The following is a 13,971-nucleotide window of genomic DNA, read 5'->3' on the forward strand; positions in this document are numbered from 1 at the left end:
CTAAGAGGCCTATATTGGGAAAAAGAATGTCTACAAATAAAAACAACACAGAAGAATTGTGTGAAACTTCTTTCTGTTCTGTTTGTTCAACTAAAAGAGTTGAACCTTAGTTTTGATTGAGCCGTTCTGAAACACTCTTTCTGTAGAAAATGCAAGTGGAGATTCGGAGCGCTAAGAGGGTAATAGTGGAAAAAGGAATGTCTCCAAATATAAACTACACAGAATCATTCTGTGAAACTTCTTTCTGATCTGTGCATTCAGCTAACAGAGTTAAACCATACTTTTGATTGAGCAGATCTGAACACTCTTTCTGTAGAAAATGCAACTGGACATTTGGAGCGCTAAGAGAGTAGTAGTGGAAAAAGGAATATATTCAAATATAAACTACACAGAAGCATTCTGTGAAACTTCTTTCTGATCTGAGCATTCAGCTAACAGAGTTAAACCATACTTTTGATTGAGCAGTTTTGAAACACTCTGTCTGTAGAAAATGCAACTGGACATTCGTAGCGCTAAGTGGGTAATAGTGGAAAAAAGAATATGTTCAAATATAAACTACACAGAAGCATTGTATGAAACTTCTTTCTGTTCTGTGCATTCAACTAACAGAGTTGAACCTTACCTTTGATTGAGCCTTTCTGAAACACTCTTTCTGTAGAATCTGCAATTGGACATTCTGAGCGCTAAGAGGCCTCTATTGGGAAAAATAATATCTTCAAATAAAAACTACACAGAAGCATTGTGTGAAACTTATTTCTGATATGTTCATTAAGCTAACAGAGTTAAACCATACTTTTGATTGCGCAGTGCTGAACCCTCTTTCTGTAGAAAATGCAAGTGGACATTCGGAGCGCTAAGAGGGTAATAGTGGAAAAAGGACTATATTCCAATATAAACTACACAGTAGCATTCTGTGAAAATTCTTTCTGTTCTGTGCATTCAACTAACAGAGTTGAGCCTTACTTTTGATTGAGCCGTTCTGAAACACTCTTTCTGTAGAAACTGCAATTGGACATGCTAAGCGCTAAGAGGCCTACTTTGGGAAAAAGAATATCTTCAAATAAAAACTACACAGATGCATTCTGTGAAACTTATTTCTGATCTGTAAATTCAGTCAACAGAGATAAAACATATTTTTGATTGAGCAGTTATGAAACACTCTTTTTGTAGAAAATGCAAGTGGAGATTCGGAGCGCTAAGAAAGTAATAGTGGAAAAAGGAATGTCTTCAAATATAAACTACACAGAATCATTCGGTGAAACTTCTTTCTGATCTGTGCATTCAGCTAACAGAGTTAAACCATACTTTTGATTGAGCAGATCTGAACACTCTTTCTGTAGAAAATGCAACTGGACATTTGGAGCGCTAAGAGCGTAGCAGTGGAAAAAGGAATATATTCAAATATAAACTACACAGAAGCATTCTGTGAAACTTCTTTCTGATCTGAGCATTCAGCTAACAGAGTTAAACCATACGTTTGATTGAGCAGTTTTGAAACACTCTGTCTGTAGAAAATGCAACTGGACATTCGTAGCGCTAAGTGGGTAATAGTGGAAAAAAGAATATGTTCAAATATAAACTACACAGAAGCATTGTATGAAACTTCTTTCTGTTCTGTGCATTCAACTAACAGAGTTGAACCTTACTTTTGATTGAGCCGTTCTGAAACACTCTTTGTGTAGAAACTGCAATTGGACATTCTGAGCGCTAAGAGGCCTATATTGGGAAAAAGAATGTCTACAAATAAAAACTACACAGAAGAATTGTGTGAAACTTCTTTCTGTACTGTTTGTTCAACTAAAAGAGTTGAGCCTTAGTTTTGATTGAGCCGTTCTGAAACACTCTTTCTGTAGAAAATGCAAGTGGAGATTCGGAGCGCTAAGAGGGTAATAGTGGAAAAAGGAATGTCTCCAAATATAAACTACACAGAATCATTCTGTGAAACTTCTTTCCGATCTGTGCATTCAGCTAACAGAGTTAAACCATACTTTTGATTGAGCAGATCTGAACACTCTTTCTGTAGAAAATGCAACTGGACATTTGGAGCGCTAAGAGAGTAGTAGTGGAAAAAGGAATATATTCAAATATAAACTACACAGAAGCATTCTGTGAAACTTCTTTCTGATTTGAGCATTCAGCTAACAGAGTTAAACCATACTATTGATTGAGCAGTTTTGAAACACTCTGTCTGTAGAAAATGCAACTGGACATTCGTAGGGCTAAGTGGGTAATAGTGGAAAAAAGAATATGTTCAAATATAAACTACACAGAAGCATTGTATGAAACTTCTTTCTGTTCTGTGCATTCAACTAACAGAGTTGAACCTTACTTTTGATTGAGCCTTTCTGAAACACTCTTTCTGTAGAAACTGCAATTGGACATTCTGAGCGCTAAGAGGCCTATATGGGGAAAAATAATATCTTCAAATAAAAACTACACAGAAGCATTGTGTGAATCTTATTTCTGATATGTTCATTAAGCTAACAGAGTTAAACCATACTTTTGATTGCGCAGTTCTGAACACTCTTTCTGTAGAAAATGCAAGTGGACATTCGGAGCGCTAAGAGGGTAATAGTGGAAAAAGGAATATATTCAAATATAAACTACACAGTAGCATTCTGTGAAAATTCTTTCTTTTCTGTGCATTCAACTAACAGAGTTGAACCTTACTTTTGATTGAGCCGTTCTGAATCACCCTTTGTGTAGAAACTGCAATTGGACATGCTAAGAGCTAAGAGGCCTACATTGGGAGAAAGAATCTCTTCAAATAAAAACTACACAGATGCATTCTGTGAAACTTATTTCTGATCTGTAAATTCAGTTAACAGAGATAAAACATATTTTTGATTGAGCAGTTATGAAACACTCTTTTTGTAGAAAATGCAAGTGGAGATTCCGAGCGCTAAGAGGGTAATAGTGCAAAAAAGGAATGTCTTCAAATATATACTACACAGAATCATTCGGTGAAACTTCTTTCTGATCTGTGCATTCCGCTAACAGAGTTAAACCATACTTTTGATTGAGCAGGTCTGAACACACTTTCTGTAGAAAATGCAACTGGACATTTGGAGCGCTAAGAGAGTAGTAGTGGAAAAAGGAATATATTCAAATATAAACTACACAGAAGCATTCTGTGAAACTTCTTTCTGATCTGAGCATTCAGCTAAAAGAGTTAAACCATACTTTTGATTGAGCAGTTTTGAAACACTCTGTCTGTAGAAAATGCAACTGGACATTCGTAGCGCTAAGTGGGTAATAGTGGAAAAAAGAATATGTTCAAATATAAACTACACAGAAGCATTGTATGAAACTTCTTTCTGTTCTGTGCATTCAACTAACAGAGTTGAACCTTACTTTTGATTGAGCCTTTCTGAAACACTCTTTCTGTAGAAACTGCAATTGGAAATTCTGAGCGCTAAGAGGCCTCTATTGGGAAAAATAATATCTTCAACTAAAAACTACACAGAAGAATTGTGTGAAACTTATTTCTGATATGTTCATTAAGCTAACAGAGTTAAGCCATACTTTTGATTGCGCAGTTCTGAACACTCTTTCTGTAGAAAATGCAAGTGGACATTCGGAGCGCTAAGAGGGTAATAGTGGAAAAAGGAATATATTCAAATATAAACTACACAGTAGCATTCTGTGAAAATTCTTTCTGTTCTGTGCATTCAACTAACAGAGTTGAACCTTACTTTTGATTGAGCCGTTCTGAAACACTCTTTCTGTAGAAACTGCAATTGGACATGCTAAGCGCTAAGTGGCCTACATTGGGAAAAAGAATATCTTCAAATAAAAACTACACAGATGCATTCTGTGAAACTGATTTCTGATCTGTAAATTCAGTTAACAGAGACAAAACATATTTTTGATTGAGCAGTTATGAAACACTCTTTTTGTAGAAAATGCAAGTGGAGATTCAGAGCGCTAAGAGGGTAATAGTGGAAAAAGGAATGTCTTCAAATATAAGCTACACAGAATCATTCGGTGAAACTTCTTTCTGATCTGTGCATTCAGCTAACAGAGTTAAACCATACTTTTGATTGAGCAGATCTGAACACTCTTTCTGTAGAAAATGCAACTGGACATTTGGAGCGCTAAGAGCGTAGTAGTGGAAAAAGGAATATATTCAAATATGAACTACACAGAAGCATTCTGTGAAACTTCTTTCTGATCTGAGCATTCAGCTAACAGAGTTAAACCATACATTTGATTGAGCAGTTTTGAAACACTCTGTCTGTAGAAAATGCAACTAGACATTCGTAGCGCTAAATGGGTAATAGTGGAAAAAAGAATATGTTCAAATATAAACTACACAGAAGCATTGTATGAAACATCTTTCTGTTCTGTGCATTCAACTAACAGAGTTCAACCTTACTTTTGATTGAGCCGTTCTGAAACACTCGTTCTGTAGTAACTGCAATTGGACATTCTGAGCGCCAAGAGGCCTATATTGGGAAAAAGAATGTCTACAAATAAAAACTACACAGAAGAATTGTGTGAAACTTCTTTCTATTCTGTTTGTTCAACTGAAAGTGTTGAACCTTAGTTTTGATTGAGCCGTTCTGAAACACTCTTTCTGTAGAAAATGCAAGTGGAGATTCGGAGCGCTAAGAGGGTAATAGTGGAAAAAGGAATGTCTCCAAATATAAACTACACAGAATCATTCTGTGAAACTTCTTTCTGATCTGTGCATTCAGCTAACAGAGTTAAACCATACTTTTGATTGAGCAGATCTGAACACTCTTTCTGTAGAAAATGCAACTGGACATTTGGAGCGCTAAGAGAGTAGTAGTGGAAAAAGGAATATATTCAAATATAAACTACACAGAAGCATTCTGTGAAACTTCTTTCTGATCTGAGCATTCAGCTAACAGAGTTAAACCATACTTTTGATTGAGCAGTTTTGAAACACTCTGTCTGTAGAAAATGCAACTGGACATTCGTAGCGCTAAGTGGGTAATACTGGAAAAAAGAATATGTTCAAATATAAACTACACAGAAGCATTGTATGAAACTTCTTTCTGTTCTGTGCATTCAACTAACAGAGTTGAACCTTACTTTTGATTGAGCCTTTCTGAAACACTCTTTCTGTAGAAACTGCAATTGGACATTCTGAGCGCTAAGAGGCCTATATGGGGAAAAATAATATCTTCAAATAAAAACTACACAGAAGCATTGTGTGAATCTTATTTCTGATATGTTCAATAAGCTAACAGAGTTAAACCATACTTTTGATTGCACAGTTCTGAACACTCTTTCTGTAGAAAATGCAAGTGGACATTCGGAGCGCTAAGAGGGTAATAGTGGAAAAATGAATATATTCAAATATAAACTACACAGTAGCATTCTGTGAAAATTCTTTCTTTTCTGTGCATTCAACTAACAGAGTTGAACCTTACTTTTGATTGAGCCGTTCTGAAACACTCTTTCTGTAGAAACTGCAATTGGACATGCTAAGCGCTAAGAGGCCTACATTGGGAAAAAGAATCTCTTCAAATAAATACTACACAGATGCATTCTGTGAAACTTATTTCTGATCTGTAAATTCAGTTAACAGAGATAAAACATACTTTTGATTGAGCAGTTATGAAACACTCTTTTTGTAGAAAATGCAAGTGGAGATTCCGAGCGCTAAGAGGGTAATAGTGGAAAAAAGAATGTCTTCAAATATAAACTACACAGAATCATTCGGTGAAACTTCTTTCTGATCTGTGCATTCAGCTAACAGAGTTAAACCATACTTTTGATTGAGCAGATCTGAACACTCTTTCTGTAGAAAATGCAACTGGACATTTGGAGCGCTAAGAGCGTAGTAGTGGAAAAAGGAATATATTCAAATATAAACTACACAGAAGCATTATGTGAAACTTCTTTCTGATCTGAGAATTCAGCTAACACAGTTAAACCATACTTTTGATTGAGCAGTTTCGAAACACTCTGTCTGTAGAAAATGCAACTGGACATTCGTAGCGCTAAGTGGGTAATAGTGGAAAAAAGAATATGTTCAAATATAAACTACACAGAAGCATTGTATGAAACTTCTTTCTGTTCTGTGCATTCAACTAACAGAGTTGAACCTTACTTTTGATTGAGCCTTTCTGAAACACTCTTTCTGTAGAAACTGCAATTGGACATTCTGAGCGCTAAGAGGCCTCTATTGGGAAAAATAATATCTTCAAATAAAAACTACACAGAAGCATTGTGTGAAACTTATTTCTGATATGTTCATTAAGCTAACAGAGTTAAACCATACTTTTGATTGCGCAGTGCTGAACCCTCTTTCTGTAGAAAATGCAAGTGGACATTCGGAGCGCTAAGAGGGTAATAGTGGAAAAAGGACTATATTCAAATATAAACTACACAGTAGCATTCTGTGAAAATTCTTTCTGTTCTGTGCATTCAACTAACAGAGTTGAACCTTACTTTTGATTGAACCGTTCTGAAACACTCTTTCTGTAGAAACTGCAATTGGACATGCTAAGCGCTAAGAGGCCTACTTTGGGAAAAAGAATATCTTCAAATAAAAACTACACAGATGCATTCTGTGAAACTTATTTCTGATATGTAAATTCAGTTAACAGAGATAAAACATATTTTTGATTGAGCAGTTATGAAACACTCTTTTTGTAGAAAATACAAGTGGAGATTCGGAGCGCTAAGAGGGTAATAGTGGAAAAAGGAATGTCTTCAAATATAAACTACACAGAATCATTCGGTGAAACTTCTTTCTGATCTGTGCATTCAGCTAACAGAGTTAAACCATACTTTTGATTGAGCAGATCTGAACACTCTTTCTGTAGAGAATGCAACTGGACATTTGGAGCGCTAAGAGCGTAGTAGTGGAAAAAGGAATATATTCAAATATAAACTACACAGAAGCATTCTGTGAAACTTCTTTCTGATCTGAGCATTCAGCTAACAGAGTTAAACCATACTTTTGATTGAGCAGTTTTGAAACACTCTGTCTGTAGAAAATGCAACTGGACATTCGTAGCGCTAAGTGGGTAATAGTGGAAAAAAGAATATGTTCAAATATAAACTACACAGAAGCATTGTATGAAACTTCTTTCTGTTCTGTGCATTCAACTAACAGAGTTCAACCTTACTTTTGATTGAGCCGTTCTGAAACACTCTTTCTGTAGAAACTGCAATTGGACATTCTGAGCGCTAAGAGGCCTATATTGGGAAAAAGAATGTCTACAAATAAAAACAACACAGAAGAATTGTGTGAAACTTCTTTCTGTTCTGTTTTTTCAACTAAAAGAGTTGAACCTTAGTTTTGATTGAGCCGTTCTGAAACACTCTTTCTGTAGAAAATGCAAGTGGAGATTCGGAGCGCTAAGAGGGTAATAGTGGAAAAAGGAATGTCTCCAAATATAAACTACACAGAATCATTCTGTGAAACTTCTTTCTTATCTGTGCATTCTGCTAACAGAGTTAAACCATACTTTTGATTGAGCAGATCTGAACACTCTTTCTGTAGAAAATGCAACTGGACATTTGGAGCGCTAAGAGAGTAGTAGTGGAAAAAGGAATATATTCAAATATAAACTACACAGAAGCATTCTGTGAAACTTCTTTCTGATCTGAGCATTCAGCTAACAGAGTTAAACCATACTTTTGATTGATCAGTTTTGAAACACTCTGTCTGTAGAAAATGCAACTGGACATTCGTAGCGCTAAGTGGGTAATAGTGGAAAAAAGAATATGTTCAAATATAAACTACACAGAAGCATTGTATGAAACTTCTTTCTGTTCTGTGCATTCAACTAACAGAGTTGAACATTACTTTTGATTGAGCCGTTCTGAAACACTCTTTCTGTAGAAACTGCAATTGGACATTCTGAGCGCTAAGAGGCCTATATTGGGAAAAAGAATGTCTACAAATAAAAACAACACAGAAGAATTGTGTGAAACTTCTTTCTGTTCTGTTTGTTCAACTAAAAGAGTTGAACCTTAGTTTTGATTGAGCCGTTCTGAAACACTCTTTCTGTAGAAAATGCAAGTGGAGATTCGGAGCGCTAAGAGGGTCATAGTGGAAAAAGGAATGTCTCCAAATATAAACTACACAGAATCATTCTGTGAAACTTCTTTCTGATCTGTGCATTCAGCTAACAGAGTTAAACCATACTTTTGATTGAGCAGATCTGAACACTCTTTCTGTAGAAAATGCAACTGGACATTTGGAGCGCTAAGAGAGTAGTAGTGGAAAAAGGAATATATTCAAATATAAATTACACAGAAGCATTCTGTGAAACTTCTTTCTGATCTGAGCATTCAGCTAACAGAGTTAAACCATACTTTTGATTGAGCAGTTTTGAAACACTCTGTCTGTAGAAAATGCAACTGGACATTCGTAGCGCTAAGTGGGTATTAGTGGAAAAAGAATATGTTCAAATATAAACTACACAGAAGCATTGTATGAAACTTCTTTCTGTTCTGTGCATTCAACTAACAGAGTTGAACCTTACTTTTGATTGAGCCTTTCTGAAACACTCTTTCTGTAGAAACTGCAATTGGACATTCTGAGCGCTAAGAGGCCTCTATTGGGAAAAATAATATCTTCAAATAAAAACTACACAGAAGCATTGTGTGAAACTTATTTCGATATGTTCATTAAGCTAACAGAGTTAAACCATACTTTTGATTGCGCAGTGCTGAACCCTCTTTCTGTAGAAAATGCAAGTGGACATTCGGAGCGCTAAGAGGGTAATAGTGGAAAAAGGACTATATTCAAATATAAACTACACAGTAGCATTCTGTGAAAATTCTTTCTGTTCTGTGCATTCAACTAACAGAGTTGAACCTTACTTTTGATTGAGTCGTTCTGAAACACTCTTTCTGTAGAAACTGCAATTGGACATGCTAAGCGCTAAGAGGCCTACTTTGGGAAAAAGAATATCTTCAAATAAAAACTACACAGATGCATTCTGTGAAACTTATTTCTGATCTGTAAATTCAGTTAACAGAGATAAAACATATTTTTGATTGAGCAGTTATGAAACACTCTTTTTGTAGAAAATACAAGTGGAGATTCGGAGCGCTAAGGGGGTAATAGTGGAAAAAGGAATGTCTTCAAACATAAACTACACAGAATCATTCGATGAAACTTCTTTCTGATCTGTGCATTCAGCTAACAGAGTTAAACCATACTTTTGATTGAGCAGATCGGAACACTCTTTCTGTAGAAAATGCAACTGGACATTTGGAGCGCTAAGAGCGTAGTAGTGGAAAAAGGAATATATACAAATATAAACTACACAGAAGCATTCTGTGAAACTTCATTCTGATCTGAGCATTCAGCTAACAGAGTTAAACCATACTTTTGATTGAGCAGTTTTGAAACACTCTGTCTGTAGAAAATGCAACTGGACATTCGTAGCGCTAAGTGGGTAATAGTGGAAAAAAGAATATGTTCAAATATAAACTACACAGAAGCATTGTATGAAACTTCTTTCTGTTCTGTGCATTCAACTAACAGAGTTGAACCTTACTTTTGATTGAGCCGTTCTGAAACACTCTTTCTGTAGAAACTGCAATTGGACATTCTGAGCGCTAAGAGGCCTATATTGGGAAAAAGAATGTCTACAAATAAAAACTACACAGAAGAATTGTGTGAAACTTCTTTCTGTTCTGTTTGTTCAACTAAAAGAGTTGAACCTTAGTTTTGATTGAGCCGTTCTGAAACACTCTTTCTGTAGAAAATGCAAGTGGAGATTCGGAGCGCTAAGAGGGTAATAGTGGAAAAAGGAATGTCTCCAAATATAAACTACACAGAATCATTCTGTGAAACTTCTTTCCGATCTGTGCATTCAGCTAACAGACTTAAACCATACTTTTGATTGAGCAGATCTGAACACTCTTTCTGTAGAAAATGCAACTGGACATTTGTAGCGCTAAGAGAGTAATAGTGGAAAAAGGAATATATTCAAATATAAACTACACAGAAGCATTCTGTGAAACTTCTTTCTGATTTGAGCATTCAGCTAACAGAGTTAAACCATACTTTTGATTGAGCAGTTTTGAAACACTCTGTCTGTAGAAAATGCAACTGGACATTCGTAGCGCTAAGTGGGTAATAGTGGAAAAAAGAATATGTTCAAATATAAACTACACAGAAGCATTGTATGAAACTTCTTTCTGTTCTGTGCATTCAACTAACAGAGTTGAACCTGACTTTTGATTGAGCCTTTCTGAAACACTCTTTCTGTAGAAACTGCAATTGGACATTCTGAGCGCTAAGAGGCCTATATGGGGAAAAATAATATCTTCAAATAAAAACTACACAGAAGCATTGTGTGAATCTTATTTCTGATATGTTCATTAAGCTAACAGAGTTAAACCATACTTTTGATTGCGCAGTTCTGAACACTCTTTCTGTAGAAAATGCAAGTGGACATTCGGAGCGCTAAGTGGGTAATAGTGGAAAAATGAATATATTCAAATATAAACTACACAGTAGCATTCTGTGAAAATTCTTTCTTTTCTGTGCATTCAACTAACAGAGTTGAACCTTACTTTTGATTGAGCCGTTCTGAAACACTCTTTCTGTAGAAACTGCAATTGGACATGCTAAGCGCTAAGAGGCCTACATTGGGAAAAAGAATCTCTTCAAATAAAAACTACACAGATGCATTCTGTGAAACTTATTTCTGATCTGTAAATTCAGTTAACAGAGATAAAACATATTTTTGATTGAGCAGTTATGAAACACTCTTTTTGTAGAAAATGCAAGTGGAGATTCCGAGCGCTAAGAGGGTAATAGTGGAAAAAGGAATGTCTTCAAATATATACTACACAGAATCATTCGGTGAAACTTCTTTCTGATCTGTGCATTCAGCTAACAGAGTTAAACCATACTTTTGATTGAGCAGATCTGAACACTCTTTCTGTAGAAAATTCAACTGGATATTTGGAGCGCTAAGAGAGTAGTAGTGGAAAAAGGAATATATTCAAATATAAACTACACAGAAGCATTCTGTGAAACTTCTTTCTGATCTGAGCATTCAGCTAAAAGAGTTAAACCATACTTTTGATTGAGCAGTTTTGACACACTCTGTCTGTAGAAAATGCAACTGGACATTCGTAGCGCTAAGTGGGTAATAGTGGAAAAAAGAATATGTTCAAATATAAACTACACAGAAGCATTGTATGAAACTTCTTTCTGTTCTGTGCATTCAACTAACAGAGTTGAACCTTACTTTTGATTGAGCCTTTCTGAAACACTCTTTCTGTAGAAACTGCAATTGGAAATTCTGAGCGCTAAGAGGCCTCTATTGGGAAAAATAATATCTTCACATAAAAACTACACAGAAGCATTGTGTGAAACTTATTTCTGATATGTTCATTAAGCTAACAGAGTTAAACCATACTTTTGATTGCGCAGTGCTGAACCCTCTTTCTGTAGAAAATGCAAGTGGACATTCGGAGCGCTAAGAGGGTAATAGTGGAAAAAGGACTATATTCAAATATAAACTACACAGTAGCATTCTGTGAAAATACTTTCTGTTCTGTGCATTCAACTAACAGTGTTGAACCTTACTTTTGATTGAGCCGTTCTGAAACACTCTTTCTGTAGAAACTGCAATTGGACATGCTAAGCGCTAAGAGGCCTACTTTGGGAAAAAGAATATCTTCAAATAAAAACTACACAGATGCATTCTGTGAAACTTATTTCTGATCTGTAAATTCAGTTAACAGAGATAAAACATATTTTTGATTGAGCAGTTATGAAACACTCTTTTTGTAGAAAATACAAGTGGAGATTCGGAGCGCTAAGTGGGTAATAGTGGAAAAAGGAATGTCTTCAAATATAAACTACACAGAAACATTCGGTGAAACTTCTTTCTGATCTGTGCATTCAGCTAACAGAGTTAAACCATACTTTTGATTGAGCAGATCTGAACAATCTTTCTGTAGAAAATGCAACTGGACATTTGGAGCGCTAAGAGCGTAGTAGTGGAAAAAGTAATATATTCAAATATAAACTACACAGAAGCATTCTGTGAAACTTCTTTCTGATCTGAGCATTCAGCTAACAGAGTTAAACCATACTTTTGATTGAGCAGTTTTGAAACACTCTGTCTGTAGAAAATGCAACTGGACATCCGTAGCGCTAAGTGGGTAATAGTGGAAAAAAGAATATGTTCAAATATAAACTACACAGAAGCATTGTATGAAACTTCTTTCTGTTCTGTGCATTCAACTAACAGAGTTGAACCTTACTTTTGATTGAGCCGTTCTGAAACACTCTTTCTGTAGGAACTGCAATTGGACATTCTGAGCGCTAAGAGGCCTATATTGGGAAAAAGAATGTCTACAAATAAAAACTACACAGCAGAATTGTGTGAAACTTCTTTCTGTTCTGTTTGTTCAACTAAAAGAGTTGAACGTTAGTTTTGATTGAGCCGTTCTGAAACACTCTTTCTGTAGAAAATGCAAGTGGAGATTCGGAGCGCTAAGAGGGTAATAGTGGAATAAGGAATGTCTCCAAATATAAACTACACAGAATCATTCTGTGAAACTTCTTTCTGATCTGTGCATTCAGCTAACAGATTTAAACCATACTTTTGATTGAGCAGATCTGAACACTCTTTCTGTAGAAAATGCAACTGGACATTTGGAGCGCTAAGAGAGTACTAGTGGAAAAAGGAATATATTCAAATATAAACTACACAGAAGCATTCTGTGAAACTTCTTTCTGATCTGAGCATTGAGCTAACAGAGTTAAACCATACTTTTGATTGAGCAGTTTTGAAACACTCTGTCTGTAGAAAATGCAACTGGACATTCGTAGGGCTAAGTGGGTAATAGTGGAAAAAAGAATATGTTCAAATATAAACTACACAGAAGCATTGTATGAAACTTCTTTCTGTTCTGTGCATTCAGCTAACAGAGTTGAACCTTACTTTTGATTGAGCCTTTCTGAAACACTCTTTCTGTAGAAACTGCAATTGGACATTCTGAGCGCTAAGAGGCCTCTATTGGGAAAAATAATATCTTCAAATAAAAACTACACAGAAGCATTGTGTGAAACTTATTTCTGATATGTTCATTAAGCTAACAGAGTTAAACCATACATTTGATTGCGCAGTTCTGAACACTCTTTCTGTAGAAAATGCAAGTGGACATTCGGAGCGCTAAGAGGGTAATAGTGGAAAAAGGAATATATTCAAATATAAACTACACAGTAGCTTTCTGTGAAAATTCTTTCTGTTCTGTGCATTCAACTAACAGAGTTGAACCTTACTTTTGATTGAGCCGTTCTGAAACACTCTTTCTGTAGAAACTGCAATTGGACATGCTAAGCGCTAAGAGGCCTACATTGGGAAAAAGAATATCTTCAAATAAAAACTACACAGATGCATTCTGTAAAACTTATTTCTGATCTGTAAATTCAGTTAACAGAGATAAAACATATTTTTGATTGAGCAGTTATGAAACACTCTTTTTGTAGAAAATGCAAGTGGAGATTCGGAGCGCTAAGAGGGTAATAGTGGAAAAGGGAATGTCTTCAAATATAAACTACACAGAATCATTCGGTGAAACTTCTTTCTGATCTGTGCATTCAGCTAACAGAGTTAAACCATACTTTTGATTGAGCAGATCTGAACACTCTTTCTGTAGAAAATGCAACTGGACATTTTGAGCGCTAAGAGCGTAGTAGTGGAAAAAGGAATATATTCAAATATAAACTACACAGAAGCACTCTGTGAAACTTCTTTCTGATCTGAGCATTCAGGTAACAGAGTTAAACCATACTTTTGATTGAGCAGTTTTGAAACACTCTGTCTGTTGAAAATGCAACTGGACATTCGTAGCGCTAAGTGAGTAATAGTGGAAAAAAAATATGTTCAAATATAAACTACACAGAAGCATTGTATGAAACTTCTTTCTCTTCTGTGCATTCAACTAACAGAGTTGAACCTTACTTTTGATTGAGCCGTTCTGAAACACTCTTTCTGTAGG

Source organism: Symphalangus syndactylus, chromosome 14, assembly GCF_028878055.3.
Source record: "Symphalangus syndactylus isolate Jambi chromosome 14, NHGRI_mSymSyn1-v2.1_pri, whole genome shotgun sequence".
Classification (NCBI taxonomy): Eukaryota; Metazoa; Chordata; class Mammalia; order Primates; family Hylobatidae; genus Symphalangus; species Symphalangus syndactylus.